General features: G+C 37.4%; 1 long non-coding RNA gene across 1 annotated transcript; it reads right to left on the minus strand.

Annotated features, from left to right (window-relative positions):
• Positions 1-602: 602 nt before the first annotated feature.
• LOC141729208 (uncharacterized) lies at positions 603-26,658 on the minus strand. Its single transcript, XR_012580569.1, has 3 exons — positions 26,485-26,658; positions 25,903-26,384; positions 603-1,164 (listed from the first exon to the last, which is right to left on the minus strand). It is a non-coding gene; the product is annotated as an uncharacterized LOC141729208 (long non-coding RNA).
• Between the last annotated feature and the right edge of the window lie 276 nt (positions 26,659-26,934).

Below are 26,934 nucleotides of genomic sequence, written 5' to 3' on the forward strand. Positions count from 1 at the left end.
TCCAGAGCTCCAAAGAGATCCATCCATTTGCCATCCCTTGCCTGCTTACCCCAAGCTATGTACTTAGGTCAGATGAATTTAGAACTGGAACTGATTCAAGGCTATAATTAACTCAACACATTTCTACAGTTTACACTGTTTAAATAAACCTACCTGATATTTTCAGGTGCTTTTATGCAGAATCCACTGAAAGGTCACAGGGTTTTATTTCACATCCCCTAGCTGATTAACTTCTTTAGCCTCATGGAGGCTGCTTCATAGAAAATTAAAATTGCATAAAATAATATTGACTGACCAGACCAGCACTGTTTTCCTTTGTTTGTTTTCACAAATATTTAAGATATCTAATTTTAATGATATGAACATTGTGGAAAATCAATTTAAAATCTGAAAACACAGAATCCATGGAAACCAGCTTCAAAATTCTGACATGCCAAGGAAGGAAGCCAAGGGGGCTTGGAAAGTCATCTGGGAAAAAATAAAACCAATTTACAAATAATTAATGCATTCAATAAAAACATTTTAGCATAGTCTAAAAGTTAAAAAGAACTCACAAACCATTAAATTCATATAACAAAATTTTAATTGTATTTTGCAATGTGAAAAGTCTAAGTTTTGTTAGTATAGAGCATTCATTTATGTGAAAAACAACATCTTTTTGACTGTATTAAATTAGTTCTTCACCTCAGAGAAGTAATTTTCTATCACTTAATCAATCTGTTCTCACAGCAATATCTGTCCTGGGTGGTGATAGACAGAGAAATCTGTTCAAAAGACTTTGTTAGGGGAGCCCAAATATCACAGGAGGGATTTGCTGGCATGCTGACCACTTCAGGCTGCCTTTGGCTGGCTGAGAAGGGATCTCATATGGTGGCATCATCTGGCCAGCTCACCAGGAAAGGTGAAAATCAACGAGTTAATCCTGTGGCACCTCTGCTCAGGATAATGTCACAGCACAGAATCTTGTCAATAAGCCACACGAAGCAACTGAAGCCAGCATGAGGTTTAAATAACCTTGATAAGAGTGTTGATATCTGCCTCTTCAGGAAATGCTTCATTTGCCCAGTTTCATCAGTAAGGCACAGGAAAGTCTGGAAAGTTTCTTCTCCTGTTTCCCAAACTTCTGCAGCAACACCAGAGCTGCTGCTCCAGCGCTGATTGGCACTAAAAAAGAGAGAATTATCCAGCTGTGACTCTGCAAATACCTGCAGCCTTACTGGCCATAAACAAGGGCATGTGAACCTTCAGACTTGGATGTTTTATGGCTGCTCAAAATTGTCCTTGGCCAATTTTGACGTAAAGAATTCAACATTTGTACATCCCGTGCCTGTTTGCCTTCTATGAAGTGTAGCTCAATATTATCACTGCTCCTTTCCTGATGTTCCAGGGAAGCAAAAGAGAAGCAGAATTATTTTCCTAAGCATTGACTAAACATCAAATATAAAGTACAATCAGTATCCAATTCCTATGAAAGGAGTAGTGATAAGGGAGGGATGAAAATATCTAGGTTTTCTTGTATTTTAAGCCCAAGCTTCCACTTTTAGCCCTGAGACTCTGACCTGAACTTAGCTTCTTGATGGTATATTTTTGTTTGTTTGTTTGTTTGTTTGTGTGGTTGTTCTGTTTTTTAATGCTCTTTAATTTACTCAAGTATCATAAGTCAGGGAATTCACTGAATACATTTGATTTAGATTTTACATATTTCATGATTTAATGTCTAAATATTTAAAATACATGTGATTTCGATTTTAAATGCTTCCCAATTTAAAGTCTATAGTCTAAAATACTGAAAATACATTTGATTTAGATTTTAGATGTTTCATGATTTAAAGTCTACAGTCTAAAATATTTAAAATACATTTGATTTAGATTTTAAATGCTTCACGATTTAAAGTCTATAATCTAAAATATTTGAATTTTAAAGTCTATAGTCTAAAATAGTCTTTAAAACTATTTTACTAATTAGTAGTATTATTAGTAGGTTTTTTTTTATTTTTTCTGAGAAATGTCATAGAAATGTGTAGGAACATTTCTGCTAAATATCAGAGAAGCTTTCCTGGTTCAGGTTGAGGTCAAAAGTGTAGCTCCTAATGTATTTGAACAAGATGTGCAAAAAAAGAGAGATTGGCTCAGTTGATTAAAGGGTGGTGTTAATAATGCCAAAGCTGGGGGTTTCATCCCCATATGGGTCCATTCACTTAAGAGTTGGGTTTGATGGTCCTTGTGGGTTCCCTTCTCTGATTCTGTGAAAAGAAAAAGGTCTGTTTTTCCACAAAATTGTGGATTAATACAGTAAAATGAATGAGTCACTTCTGCGATGTAAAACTCATCATTAACACAGAAGGGTAAAGTGTGCTAAAAGTGGATACCAGGGTGTGAGGACAACAGGACAGCACTGTTGAGATTTCAGTGATTTGTGAGAGGGAACTGAAAGAAAAAACAGGTCAAAAATTTTTAAAAAAGTGAAGTTTCAAATTATTACATTTACCCAAAGAAAGAGAAAAAAAATGACTGGTACTATATTACTAGATGAGCCAATTGAGTTATCATTGCCAGTCTTGGGACCTTAACAACCTGATCAGCCAAGGATGCAAAGCTCCCAGCCCATTAAAAGGCTAATCTGTGCCACAGAACAATTACAGGGATTTTATTCCTTCTGTTGGCCTCAGCCAGATTTCTCACTGATGGATTTCCTGTGATAGACTGGAAACAGAAAGATAAAAATGGAGATTTTTGGTAGAAAGGAGTTATACTTTAAAAGTTAACTGGGGAGATTAAAAAAAAAAAAAAATGCCAGAATGAAAAAGCTGTAACTCACAGACTATGGTACTTAAAGTTGAGAGTTAGGGAAAAAAAACAGTTAATTAGGTAGAAAAGAAAGAGTACAGCTCTAGTTTTATCCACTTAATTAATTTCCACCAGTTCTTTAGAAGGTTTAGAAATTTAGTGTTAAAATTAAGGAAAGCAGAGAGAAGATCTTTATCAGCAACTTACTCCAGACAGTTTTGATCAGGACACAAACAAAAATAATCCACAATAAGGTAGAGTAAATTTTATGAAAAAATCAATTACAAAGTTAAATTTTGGATATCTTTTGAAAATAAAAAGCTTAATTTATGTATGTATTTCTCCCAAAACTGACATTGCAGGGATTAAATCTGCTTCTCTTTTGCTTCCCTGGAACATCAGGAAAGGAGCAGTGATAATATTGGGCTACTCTTCATAGAAGGAAAAACACCATGGGATGCACAAATTCTGAATTATTTACGTCAATGGTGTTTAACAGCACTTCCTAAGCATTGACTAAACCTCAAATATAAAGTACAATCAGTATCCAATTCCTACAAAGGGAATAGTGATAAAAAAAGGGATGAAAATAACACATTGCTGGATGTTATGCCATTTCATTATAAATTTTACAATTATTGTTCATTATTTAGGCAATAAAGGAAAGTCTATACAAATGTGTCAATGCAGGATGTCTGTCACAAACAGGGTGGCATGTGAAAGACCAACGTTGAAGTGCACAGTGCACTTAAAACCTTATCATTAATTTCCTTAATTTCCTGAGTTTTCACCAGTATCACCTGAATATTCAGTTGAACTGACCAAGAAATTCCTTAATTACAGTAGTACTTCTAGTTTCAAGGAAAATCTGTTTCTGGAATTCAAAGGAAATTAAATATATGTGTTCCTTCAAAGGAAGACATTTGCCAAGTGTGAGGTATGCTAATATTTGTGTTTAAAATATTTTCAAACGATTTTATGACCATTAATAACACTGTACTTCATCCACATGCAGATGTCCCTCTGGGAAAATAAAAGCCATCTGTTCCTTTCAAGGGTATTGCAGTAGTGCTTATATATGGTTCTAAGGAGATCCTTTCATAAGGTTAAAATCTTACATTTGTCACAAAATGGATTCATTTCTGTTGCCATTATCAGACCTCATTGTATTTCTGGCACAAAGTGAAATGGGTTTGTGTCATTTTCTGTCGAATTTTACAAATACAATTTTTTTTCACTGATAATGCCTTGTAAATATAAATTTGCATCAAATATTGACCTTGTGATAATTCATTCTTAGTGCAGAACAGCACTGATTAGAATGGCCAATTGCACAAAATCAGTTGACTCCTACTCAGAAATATTGTTGGAGGTGGTGTAAGTATTGCTTGTTTCTTATGGTAATTCATAGCCAATTTGGGAAGGAAAAAAATATTGTTGAACTTAACTGAGACCACAGTTACTGATGCCTTAAATTCTTGAGATGCCTTCCATTTCAATAGAGTGAAAATATATAAAAAAATTACCTGCTGAGCTGAAGTGGCCACAGGAGAATTTCTGCCAACCAGCCCTTGAGGCAGAGCACGCCAGGTTGGGAAAATCCTCCTTCCACCACTGCGTGAATTTGATTCTCTCCAAGCCAAGCTGCTGCCACAAACTATGTGATAAACAGCGTGCATTTCAGGGCCAGCAGTGTGTTTGGGTTTTCCTGACTTTGTGCCCTTTGTTTATTGCTGTTTTGCACATTTCTGGCGAGTTCCAGTGACCAGCAGCCCCTGCAGGCAGCGATGTTCCAGCCTGCAAAAAAGCTGCAAAAGGGGAAGGATGGCTCTCCATGCTTGAGGATGAGCATCCACACAGCTGAAAACATCCTGGTCCCCTCTGTCTTTGTGCTCCTGGAGGCATCAGAGGTGCATCCAGCCCAGCTGGGACAATGACAGTCCCTATCCTGAAACCTGGCACGTGGGCATAGCCACAGACCCATTTCTGCTGCACAGAACTGGAAAGCAGCAGGGTGGTTAGCTCCTCTCTGGCAGGGAATTGAATTCTGAAAGTGTTTTCCTTGATAATGGACATATTAAAATGTAAATGACAAGTTTTTATGAAATTTCTGACAAGGTGAGGTGAATGCTGAGAAGTTACACGGACCCTTAGGGTATGAGTTAAAATCAAAACGTGGCCCTGAAAGTCCTGGGTGACAAATTACAGGACTCTGGGAGATAATTTGTGGAAGAGTTTAATATAAATTTTACACGGTATTCTACCCTTTGTGAGCCTTCTCATTTTAGATATATTTTGAGACATGGTATGGGATCAATGGTTGTATCTGGAATAAAGCAGCTGTAATTACATTGCCGTGTTTTGGTTCAGCCTCACTGTTCAGTGGTTATCATTGCTCTTCATTTCTTCTCTACCTCAAATCTGCTCAAAGAATAACTTCAAAATTCTATTTGCTCCCACTTCTCCCTTGAGGAAAAAGTAAGCAGAGTGGGAGACAAACGCATTTAGCACAGATGCAACATAATAGAAACGGAGCAATTTTATTCTTTATTTAAGGTGAAGGGGGAAAAACAAAAGGACAAACAAAGTTCTGAAAGATATGCCTCTTTCAGAAACAATATTTAGATCCAATAGTGAAACTATCATTCAGTTTGAACAACTGAATGCCATAATTGAGAATTCAAAAAAGGAAAAAAAGGTCTAGCTTTTTGAAATCTGTAAACTCTCTCTGAGGACACCATATGGTGCTTCAAGTGCATTATGACTGAATAAAGCTAATATAAATAGAATTATTTGTGTACAAAAACCTGTCAGAGCAAAATCCCAAATCAGAAAGGCAATTCCTCTGGAAAAGCATTCCATGCTCTTCTTCAGCATGGCCCGGTTGAACCCCTGAATGTTTCAGTGCTGGCACATCTTTAATCCAAATTCAGATTGCAAGATACAGTGTAAAGTTATTAAAGCAGAGTGCCATCAGAGTAAAATGAAACGCAGAAAACATTTGAAAAATTTTCCCCCTGAATTTTAAAGTGACACAGTCCACTGCCTAATATACAACTTAAATTAAAAGTACAAGTTTAAGGGGTAGGTTTTAGCATGTTTGTAAAATCACTTTATGGCCCAGAAAAAAGCCATTTTGCCCCACCTCCCCTTTAATTCACAGCTATTAGCTGTGATTATTTTAAATTAATAATTTCATCTAATTATTATTTAGTTCACAGTAATAGCTCACTTGAAACTTGTCCTGTGTCTCTGGGCCTGACACAGGCAAACACAAAATCCCAAATTGATGATAATTATCTGGTGGGCTCCAACTGTATTTTTGTGCATCTTACTCTCCCCTTTTCAAACATATAATATTTCTGTTTGAATTAATAATTAATGACCCATAAAGTGACATTAAACCATTTGTTTGAAGCTAATCAAATAATTCACTTAAAAGAAATCAGTTGTCAAAATCAAACCATTTGTTAGGTTTTTTTTTTTAAATTGAAACTTTCTAATATACTTTTCTGCTTTCTAAACATAAAAATACACCATCCAAACATAATTCTCCTTTGATCAGGAAGACATAGTGTCAGTAAAGCTAAAAAACTCCAAGTCCAGAGTCCAGTTCAGTATAAACAGGGTCTCAGTTTTGCTGTGTTTATATGCAACCTCTGGGCCTTTTTTCCTAATGTTGCAGCATCATTTCAATGCAGACTTGTGGAAATTTAAGAAAAACCAGTTTTATGTGGCTATATGGCTTGCTAAACAGTGTTCTTCCAAAATTCTGGGGAAAAAAGTAAAAATGAAATTTCCATAAATAATCATAACATTTATTTTGTTACTTCCTACTTGGGAGTAGAAAGCATGAGATAGAAAAACAGAGGGAAAAAGAAAAAAAGAAAAAAAAAAAAAAGGAAAAGGCACCAGTACAAATTCCCCAGGTCCCTGAAAACAGCCTGGAAATTTTCTGTTTGGAAAACTTGTTTCCTTTTCTGGAGAGGAAAACTAGAACTCTACGTTCACTTGTTTTTCATCCAACCAGGCAATGTCACACAAAAGGAGTAAAAACTGCTTTGAGAACTTCTGGAATTGCTTTTTCACTGCATTAATGAAGAATATTATGCTGTTTTAAACAAATAAACAAACAAAACCACAAACAAACGAGCCAAACAAAACTGAAGTCCATAATATGTAATCTAACACTTAATACTTTCATGCTTACTCTAATATTCCACTGGCACTGGAAATAAGACAAGAGTTATTGATTCTATAAAATAGTCTTTCAGTTCAACATTGCAACAGTTTTTGGGCCTCATACAGGCACACAAAATTACTCTTTTCTTTCAAATAATTATAAGCTTTTTCTTAGGAAAGTATTCCCCTTAATGACTCTGAGAAGCCAGTTAGGCTGCATACCAACTTGTATTTAGCTCCAGTTTGATTGCCTATTTTTAAGTAATAGGATTACATGAAAACTGAGGCAAAGTTAATTTCCTGTTTTATGTATTCATAGAAGTGTGAATTAATAGCTATTGGTCTCCCTTTTTATTCTTAATGTCACTCAGAAAAGACGCTGGACCTGTTCTTTTGTTATTTTTTTCTTTACATATAAATTTAACAGCCAGTTCCTGAAATGGCATATGGGTTTGCATATCCACCTATCTAGCCAGATAACAAATGAGCTTTTTGTAGATCTAAGAATGCAATTGTGAATGTTGATTATTTCCAGTGGTTTTAGCTTCATACAAATAAAAGCTGTTTAGCATCTCGTGGAATGTTTTTAGTCATTTGCTAGCTAAAAACTCTCCACAGAAGGTTGCCACTTGTGTGATTCCTTCTAGCATCTGCCAATTGTAATTAAAATAATGTTTGCAGCAAAGTGGTGGTTACTGAATTGATTTGATTGCCTAATCTTGCATCCCCACAACAGTGTTGGACAAGTGTCTCTGTAATCAGAGTCATGACAAATTGAACAGTAAGACTTTCTGCTAAGTGTTTTGGTGTGTGCTGTGTGCAGCTGAGGGTTTTTGGGTTTTTTTCAGCCTATGCCTTTTTTTTTGGCCTTTGGTATCTTTGACTGCTTTCTTTTTTCCCATTAATCTTTCAGCAATCCAGACAGATGCACTGCTGTACAGCACTTCTGCTCTCTTAGTCCATTGACCCTGAAACCCTGGCATGTTACAAGGCAGAATTATGTTCTGGTTCCAAGAAACCCAGATCTTCCTGAGGCAATACACTCAGGGCAGTTGAGCTATGGTATTGCTGAGTCCTGTACAAGTTTCAGATGGTAAATATTTAACTACTCCCCTTTGTTGTCTTTCTTTCTGCTTTTAACGGCGTTTCCCAGAGTAATATTGTCATTCTAGCAGCAGGCTGTGACTAATTTGTACCATCTTTTCAGTTTTCTGTTTCCTTCTCAATTTGAGAATACTGACTGCAGCCTATTGAAATGTCATGTTACCAAATCTCTTTCAGCTCTGATAAATACCCCTTCCCTGTAAAGGCATCAAATTTATTTTGCCTTTTTATTAAAACACAGATAAAGTTTATTAATAAATAATAAGCTATAAATATTTAATAATATAATATAATATAATATAATATAATATAATATAATATAATATAATATAATATAATTAATATAATTAATATAATATAATATAATATAATATAATATAATATAATATAATATAATATAATATAATATAATATAATATAATATAATATAATATAATATAATGTAATATAAATAATAGTTGCTTGTTTAGAAACACAAGGTTCTTACTATAGTTTTTGGCATTAATGGACACTGTGTTCTATGCATTCAAATTAAATAAAACCTCTTTCCTGAAAAACATTCTACGCAACAACCATTAGGGGTGAATTCCTTGGAGGATTTAGGGAGTGTGACATTTGGGCATGGTTTAGAGAAGCAACTCCAAAGACAAAATTCTGTGGACCAAACAGAAACTTAGCACTTGCAGAAGTCAGGAACAGGACCTCACTTTCTTTGCCCTGGGTTAAATGCTCGTGCTGAAGGGGTGGTGTGTGTGATGGTGCTCACAGGGGTTCTTGGATGAGGGAAGAGACGAGGATCTGACTCCATGTTTCACAAGGCTTGATTTATTATTTTATGATATCTATTACATTAAAACCATACTAAAAGAAATAAGAAAAAAAGTTTCATCAGAAGGCTAGCTAAGAATAGAATAGCAAAGAATGATTACAAACGTTTGTGGCTCGGCTCTCTGCCCGAGCCAGCTGGGCTGTGATTGGCCATTAATTACAAACATCCAACATGGGAAAATCACAGATGCACCTGTTGCATTCCACAGCAGCAGATAATCAATGTTTGCGTTTTGTTCCTGAGGCCTCCCAGCTTCTCAGGAGGAAAAATTGTAAGGAAAGGAATTTTCCATGAAAGATGTCTGCGACAGGTAGGTTTTAAGAAAATGTAAGGGAGAAAATCTACCTAACCCCAAGGAAGTTTATGCCACAAGCATTGTCCCAGTATTCAGACAAACCCTGAATGATGTGCTCTGGAAATGCCCTAGCTGTGGAAATAGCCTTGTCATGACAAGAAATCCATCCTGTTGCTCATTCTTAATTCCTGCCATCCCCTGTTGCACTGTTTCTGCTCTTTCCCTTCTTTATTCACAGGAGCAGTAAGAGATTGTATTGGGTTTGCACAGCCTGCTTTGGGTAGAAGGGGGGCTTCGGAGGTGGCTCCTGTGAGGAACTGCTGGAATCCTCCTCCATGTCTGGCAGAGTCAATCCCTGATGGCTCTGAAGACGGACATGCTGCTGGCCAAGCCTGGGCCAATTCAGAAATACTGACAACAGATTTTAAAATAAAGAAAATAAAATTATCACGCAGACGTAGTTATGGGCAAAGAGTGGGGTGAGAAGATGTGAGAGGAGTAGCTCTGCACACACCAAGGTCAGTGCAGGAGGTGGTGCAGGCACCAGAGGTGGGATTCCCCTGTGCGGGGGGGCGTATGTGGCCCAAACTTGGAAGTCCGACTAGCTGAGGGCGAAAGGCCAACGCCCCTCTGCAATTCCTGACCAGCACCCTTCGGCGTCTGATGGCCTCGGGCTGCGCTGGCTGCGGACTGGCTCACACCGCTGGTATTGGCGAGGAACCGAGCTGACCACTTCACCGGGGGTTAACATCGGTTTATTGAAGGTGTAACTGAATCCAATGTGGGGAAACCAGCCGGGAAAGCGGCCCCGAATACGGGGTGAAACAGGATTATAAAGGAGGAGGGTGGATACAGGTGGAACCATTCGGGAAAGGTGAGGGGATGAGGTTCACAGAACTGACACTCCATGGAAACCAATAATCAAAAGGTAAAGGAGGTGTCCTGGGACCCCAGCCAACCACTACCTCCAGAGAAACGAAAGTTCTGGAAAACCAGGAGGAGTGGGGGGTGATTGACTGAGCCCAGGGAGGAGAAAAGATTTACTAAAAAGGGAAAAAGGGGTAGGAGAAATTATATAACTTGGGTGACAGACACAGGGGTAACCATGGTAACCGAACGGACATCAGGGCTGTGGCGGGAAAAACTGGGGGGACAAAACTATTTTACACTTAATAGGGGGAAACAATACATAAATTGGGGAAATAACACAAGAAACCTAACAACACACTACAACACCCCTGCAGCCCATGGTGAGGCAGCTGTGCCCCTGCAGCCCATGGAGATCCACAGGGATGCAGAGATCCACCTGCAGCCCCTGGAACAGCCCCTCTCCAGAACAGGCAGGTGCCTGAGAGGGGGCTGTGATCCTGTGAGAGGCCCATGGACACAGGAGCCCCCCTGGAGCAGCCTTTCCTCGAGGGACAGCAGCCCAGGGAAGAGTGACCCACGCTGCAGCAGAGATGGAAAGCTGCCCATGGGATGGACTCACACTGCAGCAGATCACAGGGGGCTGCTTCCCATGGGATGAGCCACCAGTGGAGAAGGTAATGGAGAGCTGTATCCCCCACTGTGGAGCAGGGACTCCTCTCCTTGAGAAGCAGGACAAACACAGTGTGATGGACTGACATAACCCCCATTCCACATCTGCATGCACTGCTGGGGAGGAGGTAGAGCTGGGGAAGCTGTTTCTGAGGGGTTATTTTACTTGTCGTTATCCTCTAGTTTTGTTAGCAATACATTCATTTCATATCTCTAATTAGAGCCTGTTTTGCCCTTGGTGGTTTTGGATGAGTGATCCCCCCCGTGAACCCTCCATAACATTTTCTCTCCCCCGTCTAGGGCAGAGGGGAGTGAGCGAGGCTTTGGTGGGTGCCAGGAATGTGAGCAGTGTCAAAGCTCTGCAGCTATCCAGCATAACAAAGCAGCAAGCAAACCAGCTCCCCTTGAGGACTAATGGAACCTTGTTTTCTATTTATCTGTGTACTTCACAAATTCTCTCTGGTGCAATTTCAAAATTAATCTATTTTGCTTATGATTCTCCTGATGGAAGAATGCAAGTTTAGAGTTTGTCCTTTGACAGACTTAGAATCGTTTGTTTCAGATGATGAATGACTGTCATTTGTAGTCTTTTGCAGGTTGTTTTTGCAATGATTGATGCCCAAAAGCTCCCTGAACAGAATAATTTAGAAGAAAAGATTCTGCAGACAAATATTTAAGCAAAAACGACAAACAGAACATTTTAGTAAAACAAAAATAACCAAAAAGGGAAGAGGACTATGAGATGTTTTGTATTCTTTTGTCTGTGAACTGTAAGACTTTAAATCTTTTGTTGGTCTCATTCAATAAGGAATTTAAGCAGTACCAGAAATACTGAAAGTAAAGCACACACACAACTTTCTCAGTGTTATAAAAAAAATCTCATCTCAAAGGATGAAAAATATTTGGCCTTTTTTTTTTATCCCTGCTCTTAGCTCTGATTCAAAGGAGTTACTGTCTGTCCTCACCTTCAATCACTGGGCACAATTATCGCAGTACTCTTTCTACTAAAAATAAATGGTGCAGAAAAAATGTCATAGCCTGGTGACCCAGACAAGGACAAATGAAATGTTTTTAAGAGTGTCCATTAACTATAATTTCTCTTGTATGTTGAATATTGGAGCTCTTCAGTAAGCAAATCTTTTTATACCACAAATCTAATAATTACCCAAGTCCCTTTGAAGCCTCAGAGAAACTTATGAGCAAAGGATTTATGGCAATTTTGAATTGCTTTCAGAAAGGTACATCACGTTTGCAGCTGGGACTCAGTGTGTAGAACAGCTGTCCTGACAAAGTCCTTGTACTGGTATGATGACATCCTGCCAGCTCTCTAAAACATTAAAGCATCTGGTTCACATTTCATTTTTGGACTCAGATGACTTATCTGCATTGCATTTTACTGTAGGGTATTTCATTCATTATTTATTGTACATAGGTGTTAAAAAAAAATCCAGCAACTTTATGTTTGCCACACAAAAATCCTCACCGGCTGTTTACATCAACATACATTTTCAGTAAATCAGGGAGATTAAGAAAGCAAAAGCTGTGAATTTATGAAAAACTGATTGAGTCTATCAAATGCCTGAAAAATTTCTTGAAAAAGCCTGAATTTTTTACTGGAAAATTGCCATTACTGTTCTACTAGTGCTGAGACAACTTGTAGTGTATATCTGAGCTGAACACATCTCTAACTCTGAAACTCCTTTCCCCTGTCACGGGCATAATGTGATGCTGACAGCAGCCAGCTCATGTCAGCCCTGCTTTGTAAAAAGCGAATGATCAGCGTGAAATACCGTAATTCCCTAATTTGATTTTTGAGGGCATGTATCTGGTACAAAAGAATGAGTAACAGCCTGTTGCCTCATCACCTGTTGCCTCATAAATCTGCAGACTATTTCCAGTTCCAGTTGCATGGAAAAATGCCTTTCAGATATAGCAATTCCACAGGCAAAGTGGTGATGTAAGGCAGGCACCATTTTTTGCACTATTGACAGATATTGACAAAGCATTTGAAAGTAACAAGGGTTTGGCAAATGAGCTTTCCAGCTTGCAGGAAACAGAATAATGTTAGAAGATTGGCTGAATTACCAAAAAATCTTTTAACATCAACACTTTGAGATCATCAGGTGACCCCCCCATGGCAGGGGGTTCCGAACTAGGTGATCTTCAAAGACTTTTCCAACCACTCTATGGTTCTATCTACAAGGAAATAATTTTTTGAAGGATCTCAAGCAAATTACTTTTTTATTTTGCTACAGCAGCATAGCAAAAAGGTGGTTGTGTAGCAACATTATAATGATTTACTAATATTCACTTGGCAAGAACCCCTACACTCCATACAAGCCATGGATAGCAGTTTCCAAACCTCTCCTGACTTCATTAAAGATGATTATGTCAGGTTCTTTTTCTTCTTCTTAAATTATTAAAAAATCATTAGAAAAACAAAAAATTGCAAAACTGTTGCAAAGTGATGGATGCACTTGTATTTTCCAAGTTTATGAAATGAGGTTTTAGATATGTTTGGTATTCCTTCCAGAGAGAACCCAATTCAACAAAGGGTATCTAGAACTGTTCCCTTATTTTTGTCATGTAATACATGAATTTCAATCATTAAGATGAGTCCAAATTATTCTTCTTTAATTTTACTCAAAACCAGAATTAAAATTAGTATCTAATTAATATAAATACATTCAATTATATTTTTTAGTACATTATGTGATACATTATGATAAGTTGTAAACAACGGCAATTTTTAGGACACATAGGCCTTTTAAAATTCAGGAATATGCATTTCCGGGGATGGAGATCTCTCCAACTATATTGCTGTGAGCTATTAAACTGAGTATAGAGTTTTAAACAGATCTTTTAAAGTTCTCAAATGTTTATGTTGGTAGAAGAAAGTATAATCTGAGGGTGCAAATCAGAAATAGCCTTCACCCAGAAGTATTGTATGAATGACTAGAACAGCAGAAGATCAAGATGAGATTTTTCAAGTGTCTTCACTTTATTGAAGCCCAGCATGACTTTTGAGTCATGAACACACTTCTCAGAAGACAAACCTCTTTTTCCTTCTTCTTTTGAGGATGAATTGCCCACAGAATTTTCTGGTTATTTTATTCTAGCTGTAGGAAAATACAGAAAATTTCACCTAACCTTTATGATTTTTTTTTTTTAGATTTTTGAGCCATTTAAAATTTTTACCAGGGTTTCTTTAATTAGCCCTCTTTATAAAAAAAAAAAAAAAAAAAAAAAACAAAGAAAAAAAGATGAAGAGAAACAGATGTAGATGCTATGGAGCAAAAAAATGTGTCAAGCAACTGATTCCCTGGAACACAGCACTCCCTATTTCATCTCTGCTCTGATAAACCACTGTTTGAATGGCTGCACAAGCTTCTTTAGGGAATGGAAAGAGACACTCCTACTGATCTTTCTCCAGAACAAAACAAACCAGAAAATGATTCGCTTTTTAGTAGAGTTACCTCTGCTGTGAACCTTTTGTGGAGAATTTTTTGAAGGCCAAAGCGCCAAAGCACTGGATGTCAAAGCGGTGGAATTCCTGACAGGGGACAAATACAGTGGTTGCTAATTGCCAAAGGCTTTGCATAGGCAGCTCTTGGAGAAGATACACACAGGCAGCATCCCTGCTGCTGTCATGGCATGCGCTGTGTAAAACTTATTGCCCCTCAGTTGTTAAAGGCCCTGTGGTGCAGAGTCTGTTATCTGTGTGCAGGCAGGAGGGACGTGGCTGTGCCTTTGGGCTGCTCAGCTGCAAGGAGGCTGCCAGGAGCCAGAGCTCAGGAGTGATGCCTCTCCTGAACCCCTACATCAGTGAGCAGTGTGGCTTTCACATCCTCTGAAAAATCCCTTTGCCCAGGGTCTTTTTCTGAGAAACCTCAGAGAAAAAGGAAAACAATAACTACTTCATTTGCTTCTCCTTTGTCTTGCTCCTTTGGAATGTGTTTGGAGATTGTTTGCCCACAGGTGATTGTTTCATTGGTTTCTGCTTTGAGTTGTTTTCACTCTTTGGCCAATCAGGGCCAAGCTGTGTCAAGACTCTGGAAAGAGTCACAAGTTCCATTATGATCTTTTTAGCGTTCTGTAAGTATCCTTTCTGTATTCTTTAGTGTCACAGACATCTTTTCATGAAAAATCCTTCTATAGGATTTTTCCTTCTGAGAAGCTGAGAGGCCTCAAAAACAAAATGTAAACAATGGTTATCTGCTGCTGTGGAATGCAGCAGGTGGATCTGTGATTGGTCTCATGTGGATGTTTGGAATTAATGATCAGTCACAGCAGAGGTGGCTCTCTCTCTCTCTGTCCGAGCCACAGACCTTAGTTTTCATTCTTTTCCACTCTATTCTTAGCTTAGCCAGCCTTCTGAGATGAAATTTTTCCTTCTATTCTTTTAGTATAGTTTTAATGTAATATACATCATAAAAAAATAAATCAAGCCATCTGAACATGGAGTCAGATCCTCATCTCTTCTCTTACCTGAAAACCCCTGTGATCACTGTCACACTTTAGCATAGTTTTGTATAATATTTTTAATATAATATAGTATCATAAAATAAAAAATTAGCCTTCTGAGAACATGGAGACAGGCTCATCATTTCCTCCCTGCCACGAGAGTCCCTGCTAATATAATAGAGCAGGATGAGTGCTCTGGAGGAAATAAGTGCAAGCTGGATCCTCTCCTCAGCAAGGAAAGAAAACATCTGATGTAGAAGTACCTACAGAAACATATATACTCCTTTTATGCAGACCCTGGGATTGGGCATGATTTAGGATTATGTTTCCCCAGCTAAAGTGAAGATATTGCTTCATATTGAAAAAAAAAATTATGCATAGTAACTTTGGAATGAAATAGTTCCACAGTGCTTCGGTAGCTGTTATGGTGAGAACCAAAGGAAACACTACAGAGATGCATCATTCACATAAAATCTGAGATGCCATTGGTAATAATTTCACTGCCATCCCACTGAAACTGCAGAGAAAATTGTGTATATCTCCTAGAATTTACAATTACTGGTATTTGTACTGGCCTCAGGAAAATAATTCAGATGCATAACTTGTCTTCTGTGTTCCCTCTTCTCAACCCCATACAGGTGCTTAGACAATTCAGTTTTCAATTCAATTTTCCCAAAATAAACATTAGGGGAGTTAAATCCAAACTACCTAGGTAAACTTGAAAGTTAAAATGTTTAAAACCTAAGAAAACCAAACAACTATTCAACCCATGTTTGTGAGTTTAAAGCAATTTCCTTTCATATTTCAAAACATAAATCCTTCATTATTGTTCTTAGTACCATTCCTGCTGTGCTGATTTATCAGTTGTTTTATGTGCCTTCTATTTGGGAATTAAATTATCCCACATTCCTGCTTTCAAAGACTGCCAGCTCTTCATGACTTAGCTCCTACCATGATGCTGCTGAGCCTAACTTGCCTGGTTTCTGCTTGCATGGGGCAAGTAACCTTGTTGAAGATAAAAATAATAGAAAGCATCACAGAGCTAATAGACTCCCTAACTGCTCAATTTTAGCACAGCTAGTTTGTTAAAATTTTAAACAAAAGAAAGAAAAAAAAAGAGAAATTATTTTTTTTATGACAGATTTCAGATTTCTCTGGAGTTATTCCAATGACCTGATAAAAGCCAGAACCTCAGGTCTATTCATTTAGATTTTCTTTCTTTGTTCCATGTTTTTCCCTCTAAAGTCCCTTGGCCAGCTCTGCAAATCTGGGGGCTGATGCCAGGCTTCATAAAGCTTCCCTCTGAAATGTACTGCACACCAAGGACTATGGTAAATTAAAAAAAAACAATCCACATTGAACCTTTGCTTTCCTTGCTTGTGCCTTTACATAAAATGTCATGATAGTGCAATGCATTTCCTGAGATAGCAGCACCTAATGCCATGGGAAAACATCCTTGGGCATCCCACTCAGCTTCCCTGTTGAGTTCTGGTACAGCATGAATTTATCTTGATTTCACTTTGTCCCTGTCCCAAACAGATGTCTCAGAGACAGCAAGTGATGTCAAAGGATGTCCTGTGTTTGGACTACTCAATCACACACCCAAAGTTTGTTGCTTTATTGCATGAATCAGTAACACAGCAGTATTGCACTTTAGGATTGTGGATGAAAGGGAATATGAATTTTAAGTGGATCCAAGTAATTAGGATACATTAGGGTTTTGATATCAAAATGCAGTGGGCCATCTCTATTAGCCTAGTTATAGCAATGTTAAGTCACTGTTCAAAGGAATAGACACCCCTCTAACCCAATAACATTTTAAAATTTATCTATGCATTCACCTTCAGGTATCTATCCTTTTTCCTCAGAGTATTCTGCATTCAGCCTTGAGGGTGACCATCTGCATCCCAAAATCCACATTACCCATCAAGGAATTTGGAGGGGAATGAACTTGTTAGCAGCATCCCAAGGGCTTTGCTGGGAGGAATGTGGCATTTACGGTGAGGTTTCTTTCTCTTCAGTATTGGGCCTGCCCAGGGCTACTTTCTTTCGTGTTTTCTTCAAGCAGTTTTCTTACTTGTTATTTTTTCCCCCCACTGGATCCCAGCTACAGCTTGATCATCACCACTTCACTGTTCCAGATACACAGCAGCACCCCATAGCCCCAGCTATCAGAAAAGTGATGTTTTTTCACTTGTTCTGTAGAGACTGTACAGCTTTTCTAGATCTTGATCACATTTGCTATGCATGGAGATAAGCTTGAGCAAGGCAGGTAGTAATCTTGTGACAGAAAGACAAATGCTGTCACAGCAGAAACAAGCTGAAATGAACTCTAGCCAAGGAGAGTCCTGAGGCCAGTGCTGCTGAGTTAATACTCAGCTTGGAGCCTCATTTCCCCTGACCTGCAGCCAGCTCCCAAGTTTTCACCAACTTTCATTTTGTCTGATCTCTCGACAGCCTTTGAAATCAGACAACTGGGCTTTTGTTTTTTGCGTGTCTTTGACCACAAAAAGTGGTCAAAGGCAGAGACAAATCAGGAGTGAAACGAAGGGAAAAGCTTAATAAAGAGATTTTTGACACCTGTAAAGCATGAAAAAGACTCAAGGGTTTATCCAGTTTAGCCCCCAAGTCGTATGGGGGGCTATTTACATATTTACACAAATCCACATAAAAATGCACAAATATATCTGTGAATTTGATACAAACCTACTGATTGTACTTCTGTGAAAAAAAAAGGAGAGTTTATTGTTTGAACTCAGCAGCAGAACATTTTCCTATTTGGAATATGAAATGCAAATCACACTTATTGCCAAAAAAGCTTGATGTCTCCTTGTGTTCTACTGAACATAAACCAGAGCCCCAGCTATCATACTTTTCTGGATGTACCTGAAAAAGATGAGTTCTATAGCTCAGAGTATTTGTGTGTAAGAAATATCTTCTTGCTATAAGTAATAGTCTATCCTTATTCTTGTATACTCCACAGAAAACAAGAAAATTTCTTTTATTTCTCATGTGCAAATTATGTGTGCTTTCAAAAAATGCTTGAAACACATGCAGTTCTAAAATACATAATATAAAATTCTTATCAAAAATTTGTGTGGGTTCATATCTGCATAGGGGATCCTGTATGAGATTATGTTGGTGAGATTGTGTAAGAAAGCAATTTATGAGCAGAAACAATTACATTCTGGCAGATTAGTTTTTGCTGGCAGATTAATAAGCAAATCGTTATCTTACCAAAAGATGTTTTCTAATATATATATGCACACATATGTGAAGACTGCTTATATTTATTTGTTCATGGAGAGGTTCCAAATGCTGAAGCGCTTTAATAAAACAGGAAAAAACTGGCAGTGGGAGCTTTTAATTAACAGAGATAGCAGCAGTTTAACAGGCATTCTGAAATCTGTGGAGCTCCAAGATCTTAAAACTAATTTATGTACACATTTAAGTATATACCTTATTATGTTCTCTTTGAGTGCTTTGCTGCTTAAAACACTTTGAACAGGCTGCAGCAGCATTTTGCCAAATATTTTTTGCTGTAAGTAGTGTTATGTATTTGGACTTCAACTATTTGATGAAATGAACTAAACAACTCCAGAACAGCAGAAATTGAAATTAGGCCTGTGTGCTTTTCCAGAGTGGTGCTGATAAGTGCCAGCAGGACAGTGTTCATGCTTCGATTTGTCTTCCCTTAATGACAGCAGAAAGAGATGCACTGTTAGGAGCTGCTTTCAAAATGTCTCTACAAAAAGAATCATCAGGGCTTTTTCTCTTTTATAGATAGCAATGATTTCCTTGGTGTGAGAAACGCCAATCACTTGTTTTTAAAACTTTAAATAAAATGGTTATAAGGACAGTAATAAAATTAGAGTAATAAAATTTGGACAATACGAAACTGTAAAAACAAGGAGTTGCAGGCAGTCTGGGTATCTCTTTCTGGGCAAAATAAGCCTGAAAAAGGACCCACTTTAACAGAGGATTAACCCTTAAAAGCAATAGCCTGTTCCACATTCATACATCTCATACATGATGCATAAATTCCATTCAAACACAGGATTCTAGCTGGTCATCACCAGCTTCTTCCTCTGAATCCTAACAGCATCTTCAGGACTGAGTGAGGCAGGAAGAAGTTCATTTTTTCTGATAATGGAGCAATAAAGATTTCTTAAATTAAAATGTACCACATTATGACAAAAATCTGAGTTTGACTTTACCTTACTCCTACAAATTGGCTTTGACTCACCATTTACCTGTTATTAAAACCCATTTATTTTTTTAGATGTCTGCACTGTGCAATTAAAATGAGTGAAAGAGGAACTCTAAAGTACCTGTGATTTATTCACTAATAGATGAAAACATTTACTGCAATATTTAATCCATTATTAAGAAGGATATCAGCCAGAGTTAACATATGGAACTAAAACTCTTGGATCTAAATCTCCCAGAAATGCCATGTGGTTTTAATTTTTGTTCCACATCTGATTCAATAACACTAGTGAAATGCACCCTCTATTAACTAGCTCATTATTTTATCCATTATTATACAGAAACATTTAACATTTTTATCCCTTAAAAGAGAAAATTGAGATGCAGATAGGAGCAAGGGTGGGGAACCAGCCCCAAAATAATGAAAATAAAATGAGTCAGAGTGCATGAGTGCAAATCTCTAATTCAGACTTTCTTTCCTAGCATGGAAATTCCTGAGACAGTGGCTGTAAAGCCAAAGGAAGATCCCATGCTAGAGCCTCTGTAAGCCTCAAAAGGCAGCATCCCTCCTCCGGGTCTCATTGAACCTCTATGGAGCTGGTGTGTGCTTTAGAACTTAGCATCATTTCACTAGAAACTAAAGAGGGGCAGAGTTGAACAACAGAAAACCAGATTTGGATGAAATTCAGATCAGAAGTCATAATTACTGTTATGTAATTATGTACATATGTGTTTACTGTTCTTTAGGAAACTCATCTGAGTGGTCCCAGCTGAAAGCTAGGGAAAGGCTGAAGGTTTAATTTCAGACACAACAACCTGTGTGCACTGATCCTTACAGTGATAATGAGAAGAGGTGACTACAAAGGCATGTGAAACATCCCAAAAATATAAATTGGCACTCACAGAACAATAGAAACCTAACCAGGATGAAACCTGAACCAAATGGCTGATTTTAACCACATAATGCTGAGGCTGAAAACGAAAGAGCACTAAATGGAAATATTTTTGGTTTTCTGTGAAGGGATTCAAATTCCTAACATGAGCACCAGCTCTCACTAAAGGTTGCAATGTGTGCAAAAGCAGAACAAATGAAGCAAAACCCCAAACATCAAGCTGCTTTTGAAGTCATTTCACTTCCCTTCTCTGCAGAGTTTTCTTCAAAATTCCGTACTTTCATACAGAGCTACTGCTGCGTTTGCAGCACCTCAGGGGACAAAACACAGTACTCCAGATCCCTTAAAAAAACATCTTTGTGTTTATACAAGTTGGTTTTCATGCAATAAATTTCTTTTCCTGCTCTGTTCACAAACCCAGGGGGAAGCAGAGCCACAGAGCCTCCTTTTGTCACTGCGAAGATGCCTTGGGGAATTTCTGTGCTGCTGCCACAGCCTCCCTGATGGGTTTGAGATCCCAAAACCAGGGACATGTTTGGGGATTGCACTCAGGACATCAGGAACAGGTGCTTCACAGGCAGATGATTTAGTTCTGAAGAGAGGTGCAGAAAATCTGCTTGCTTTGAAGGCTGAGGTTCCCACCCGTGTCACCACCCTCTGTGGTTAAATATTGAGTATTTTTCTCCAAATATTGAGTATTTTCCTACTGAAAAGCTTTCTTCAAAACCTTAAGGAGGTACACCCCAATTACTATTTGGATGTAGTTGCATGATTTAAGACATAACTATAATGTTCAAAGTGTCTGAAAAATAACACATCTCTCTAAAAAGATTAACCTGAGCTGAACCAAGCTTGTGAAAACTAGGAGGCTTTTTTTTTTTTTCCCCAAAAATACAATAATGTATTTCTTCCTCAGGATAGTTTTGTTAACTAAATGCAAGTATATCTCCCAGACAGCCAGGCTGCTTTGCTTTCTTGTTTAAATCTTTGTTAGTTTTTGTTAATTATCAAAAGTATTGCCTCCTGCATAATTTCTTCAGATATTTATTCCTTCTTCAAAACCTCTGATATATTTGTTACAATTTTACTATTAAAAAAAGAAGACATAATAGTACAATAATTTCATGATAGAATGCTGTTTTCACATAATAAACTGCATTTCATAGTTTAGCAGACTTGGCAGGGCAAATGTTGTCAAGTGTGATCTATCCCATTTAACTCAACAAAATATGAAATTCCATTAGGGAAAGATGCAGCCTAAAGAGAGGACACCTAAACCATACTCAGGGTGTGCAAGACAAGACTCATTTATGACATTCTGGCTTAGCAAAAGCTCTTTTGAGCACCTGTGAAAAGGCTGGAGTTTTTTGTAGGATTTTGTTGAGTCAAAGGAAGAGATTTAAAGTTTTAGAGATAGGAGACAGAAGTTGGTAGGTTTTGTAAAGAGCTTTCTGAGAGGAAGTTTACCAGTGTAACTGGATTTTTAACTTTCTTTTATTTGAAACTTCTGAAGGAGGAAGTGCTTATCATGAGGGGCTCATGTACACACTCCTAGAAATGTCTCACACATAATTATTCTTTACTAGTGCTATATATTGTAGAGGTACATTAACTTTCCCTATTCTTTTTACACTGCAACTTGGACTGGCTTAATAAAAAAAAAAATCCCTCCTGCTGGGTTTTAACAACTGAAAAACTTAACTTCCCCAAACAATCATCACCTGATAAGCCCTTAGAAAATTTTATAAACCTAGACTTACAAACTCCACTGAGGAACAGAAGCTCTACAGAGTCCCTTATCCTCAATTCCTAAAAATTTAAGTGAACTTCTATTCATTCACACTACAGTACTCTGGGCAAGGATGTAGGGAGGTTGTATTATTTGCCTTACAAACACCTTTTGAGATTTCTTACATAATAAACAGCTAGTGCTACACCTGCTGCACAACAATGGCAGGTTCAGATGACCCAATATTAATTACAGCCTTATTAAAAAAGAAATCTAGGTTAATTTCAGGGGGTTATGGCAAACCAAATCATACATTTTACACAAAGGGTATATACAATGCAAGCACCTGGTTTCTGTCTGTTTTTCTCTAGGAAAACAGACTAGACATGCACAAGAAATCAAGGTCCAGCAGCCATTCATCCTTAAAAATATCCACACATCAATATGCATGGGCATCTTTACATACAAAGTAATGTCATGGGGAAGAAAGATGAATCTCTCTCCATGTTCTTAGAAGGCTAATTTATTATTTTATGATATGATATATTATATTAAAGAATGCTATACTAAAACCATACTAAAAAATAGAGAAAGGATGCAGACAGAGGGCTAGAAGATAATAATCGAAACTCATCACTCTCTGTTCCAGAGTCCCAACACAGCCTGTTTGTGATTGGTCATTAAGTTAAAACATTTCACATGAAATCAACCAAACAACCACCTGTTGGATAAGCAACCTCCAAACCACATTCCAAAGGAGCAAAACACAGGAGAAGCAAATGAGATAAATATTGTTTTCCTTTTTCTCTGAGGCTTCTCAGCCTCAAAGAGAAGACTCCTGGGCAAACGGGTTTTTCAGAAAAATGTGACACACAGTGACACACAGGTACACACAAACCACCTTTCTTCTTCTTCAGCAGCACTACTGTGGCATCTTTAGGTAATAAGAATTATCTGTCATCTAGCTCTAGCCCTTTAGAAAAGTCAAGAAGTAGGGTTTTTTCCCTTGGAATTCACAAGCATTGGAGAGTTGCCCCATATAACAAGAAATCTTGCTGTCTGCAGGCTTTAAGTCAAGGCATATATCTTATCAGCTTTTTGGTAACCAGTGAAATAAAGATAACAAGAGAAACCATCAGCAATATTTCATTGTGTATGACACACAGTTACTTAAATCAGCCATCTGTACAGATAAATAACTTTCAGTGCACTTCATACAGAGAAGGAAAAAAAAATGCCTTGATAAAATATTTTTGCACCAAATGTGTAATTTTGAAGATCTGGATAGATTTCAGTCTTCAAATAAATCTTTGCCTAAAAGAAAAATACATGACATTCTACAAATTTGCCTGGCCAGGTGCTAAATCATCAAAACTTGTAAGCACTATCAATTATTCACAGTGACTGTGGTACAGGCATGGATGCCTGAAGTCATGAATTTATGGCATAAATTCACCCAGCTAGGAAGCTTTGAACAAACAATAAACTCCTGTGTGTTTTGCTGGGGGATTGCAGTGGGGGTTTGAAAAACTATTTACTGGCATCTGGGTTTCCAGAAAAAGACCATCCATACCAGTTTACAGTCAAATTCAGAACAGAGAATATTTGGGAACAGGGTAATCTGGTAAAAATAAACATTTTCTTGCATCAGAGGAGTGATAAAATCACACCAAGAATACATAATGCAGTTCTCCAATTCTTTCTGCCATTCTTCATTGCAAATTCTACCTGTTAATCACCAAACTGGGCTATAGCAGGAATGTTTTGGCCTTCACAAGTTAGGATGAACAGACTCTAAATAGTTTGGTATTCAACAAAAATTCTTTGCAGAGTCATAGAATTATTCAGCTTGGAGGAGACTACTAAGATAATTGAGCCAAATATCAAAAGCATCATAGAAAATTAAGCAAAATAGCTGAAAAAATTCCAGCAATAAATTACAAACCAATGTTTATGAAACCACTACACTGAGCACACCATATGGTTAACATCATCCCACATATACCAGGGTGCTAAAGAAAAATTTACCACATTAAAACTTCAATTGATTTTTGGTTAGTGTTCTATTAAAGGGGGGAATTGGTACAGTTTTTAATTTTTAATTCCTTTTCAGGAGTATCTTCAGCACAAGCAGACAACAGGACAAACAACCTGTCTAACCAGACACTTTGCTCAGATTTACACTTATTTATCCCAAAAAGAACACTACATTTACTTTCCCATCAAAGAGAGGAGTGCATAGCCTGGCTAAAGATCTCAAGTCTTCCCTATATATGATGTACTAGCTCCCATGATTGTAACTGCCTAACAAATAAATGAGAAATATCTTGACAGGAAAAACCCAGCTCTTTTTTCCCTCATTATGAAAATATAGATGCTTTGTTAATTTTCTTTAAAAATATCTCCTGATATTTAAAAGGAATTTATATCTTTTTACTGTTAATCAATTTTATTTTATAGAATTTATTAATCCTTTACTCTAAAAGTTATTTTGCAGTCAGCATTTTTAAGTGTTTCCTATAGCCAAGGATTTACCTTTATCCAGAATACCTGAGTAGTACTTAAATTCTGCAGACAGCTCAAGGAATTATTCTTTTTACTATATTTAAAAGTACATCATCCCTAATATGAAATGTAATACTATTAATTCATATTTAAGCAAAGCAGAAGATATGCAAAAAACATTTAAATAAACATATTTCTTTTATTAGCTTAGAGAGTAATTTTTTTATTAGTTCATTAAATAAAGCTATTAAATATTGTATCCTATAACTCCACATCCTGAATTAGGCAGCATTAACAATGCTCCTTTTCTATGGACTTTACATCACCACTTCCTTGCAAGAATTCCTTCCTTCATTATAAATTTCTGTGGATCCAGCTGTGGGGGATGTCCTTATTAATTTCATAATTTTTATTCATGGCATGGATTACAACCACACAACAAAAGACAGTGGCACTAATACATGTGGGAGTAATAAAAAGATAAGATCATAAATGTCACTTTTGAAGATATTATCTGTGCAATCAATTCTATCTTTTGATATAACAAAATTGCTGTCTTTGGTTCAGTACTCATAAGAAAAACTGCATTCTTTTATTTATAATATTCAAATTTAAGGCAAATTCTGTGTTTTACGTGAGCAGGTTGCATGGTGTGGTCTCATGCATCCAAGCCATCTTAAAACAAGAACCAAATCACATTTTATAACCCTTCCAGAAATATATTAATAGAAAAACAAGAAATGAAACATTCAAATAAAACTTAACAGAAATTAAAATGCCATGAAGAACCAAGAAGCTCAGAATTTGAAACATTTTTAAAATGCTTATATAAACATAACCACAGACCAGATTATCATAGCCTAAACTTGGAAAAGGTGTTTTGTATATTCTGTTGAACATTTCCAGCTTTTAACATTATTTCAATATGCCTAGTGATGCTTCCGCCTAATTATTTGCCTCTCTGCTTAAATGTAAGAAGAAATAATAATGGCATTTTAAGAATCGACTCAATTTTTAGGAGAGATTTACAATGTTACCTTTTAGTACTTGGTCAATGGAAGGTCCATCAAGCCATTACTTTTGAGATGACCAAAATGGCACAATATAGTGCAGTTATTGAAAAAAACACCAGCACAAAGTAGGACATTTTAAGGGGAAAGGGAAGAAAAGAAACTATCATATTTAAAAAGAAACCTTAAGCTAAATGCAACAGTTCTATCCTTGCATTTGCTGTATTTAATAAAATAATAGCCTGGGAGATGATGGAACAGCAGGTTATACAGACTCTGTAGACATTGTCAGGGAAAGGGATGAAGAAGGCATTCTCTTGAAATACCATCAGTCAAAAAAAAAAAAAATTGTTTACCTCAAGGATAAATGAAAATGTTAAAAGCTCCAATCCTTCTTCAACAATGGTGTTAAAAAATGTATGTTTCCTGTTTCAGCTCTATTTACTCAAATTCAAAAGAGATGGCAAACACTTCTATTTATAGCCAAATGTCCTGGGCAACACAGAATGTTGTTGTATTCCACATCTGTGCCCAAAATTGTTTCTGTCCCTCTGAGACCCAGCAGCTGGAAATGGAATGGGGCAGTGGGATGGGGCTGGTGCATTTTTGGCTGGAGTCACTCAGGTTGAATTTTTCCTGCTCTTTCCCTTCCATTCTGTTCTCTCAGGGAAAGCTGAGGCAGCACAAGGCAGGAGCTCCCTTTTGTTTTCTTTCATTTTTCTCCTGAGGGTGTTGCTTCAGGCGGGTCTCCAGAAGCTGCATTTTGCAATCTTAAAGCTGCTCCAAGGGAAATTCTTCAAATATCTGCCTGCATGGCAGCACCATTCCACAGCATTTCCTGTAATAAAGAAGAAGAATTTAAAAATTCTTAGATTAGGAGAAATGGCTGTATTTGACAGCAGCTAATCTCTAGCTACGAGAGTATTTAAATTATTTACAATTATTTTTAGAAAGAATCTTCATAATGTTCAAGCCATGGAGGGCTATGTTGTTCTGCTCAGAGAGGAACAGATCCACAGTTCCCCTGGGAAAGCTGGGAAGGCACAGCCCCTCTCCAGGCATCCACATAGGTGCCAGAAGTAAGCAAATGGTGCATCCAATTCCTGCCCAGCACGCCTGGCATTCCCTCTCATGGCTCATGGAGCTCATCTCTCCAATGTCCTTGGAGCAATATGCCAGCAAAAGGGAGGCATGAGAGAAGAATCTGTACATCCCATTGCAATTTTTTTTTCCTCATGCAAGAAAGACTCTTGCTGTTTTTCCTGAGTTATATACCATGCTGCAGTCTTTCAATATTCATTGCTGAAATATTAATTGCTCACCATAAGGTCTAGGACTCAGCAGCAACCAGCAAACAGGTATATTAAATCTAGAAGCCCAGTCTCTTT

Source organism: Zonotrichia albicollis, chromosome 5 (genome assembly GCF_047830755.1).
Source record: "Zonotrichia albicollis isolate bZonAlb1 chromosome 5, bZonAlb1.hap1, whole genome shotgun sequence".
Taxonomy (NCBI): Eukaryota; Metazoa; Chordata; class Aves; order Passeriformes; family Passerellidae; genus Zonotrichia; species Zonotrichia albicollis.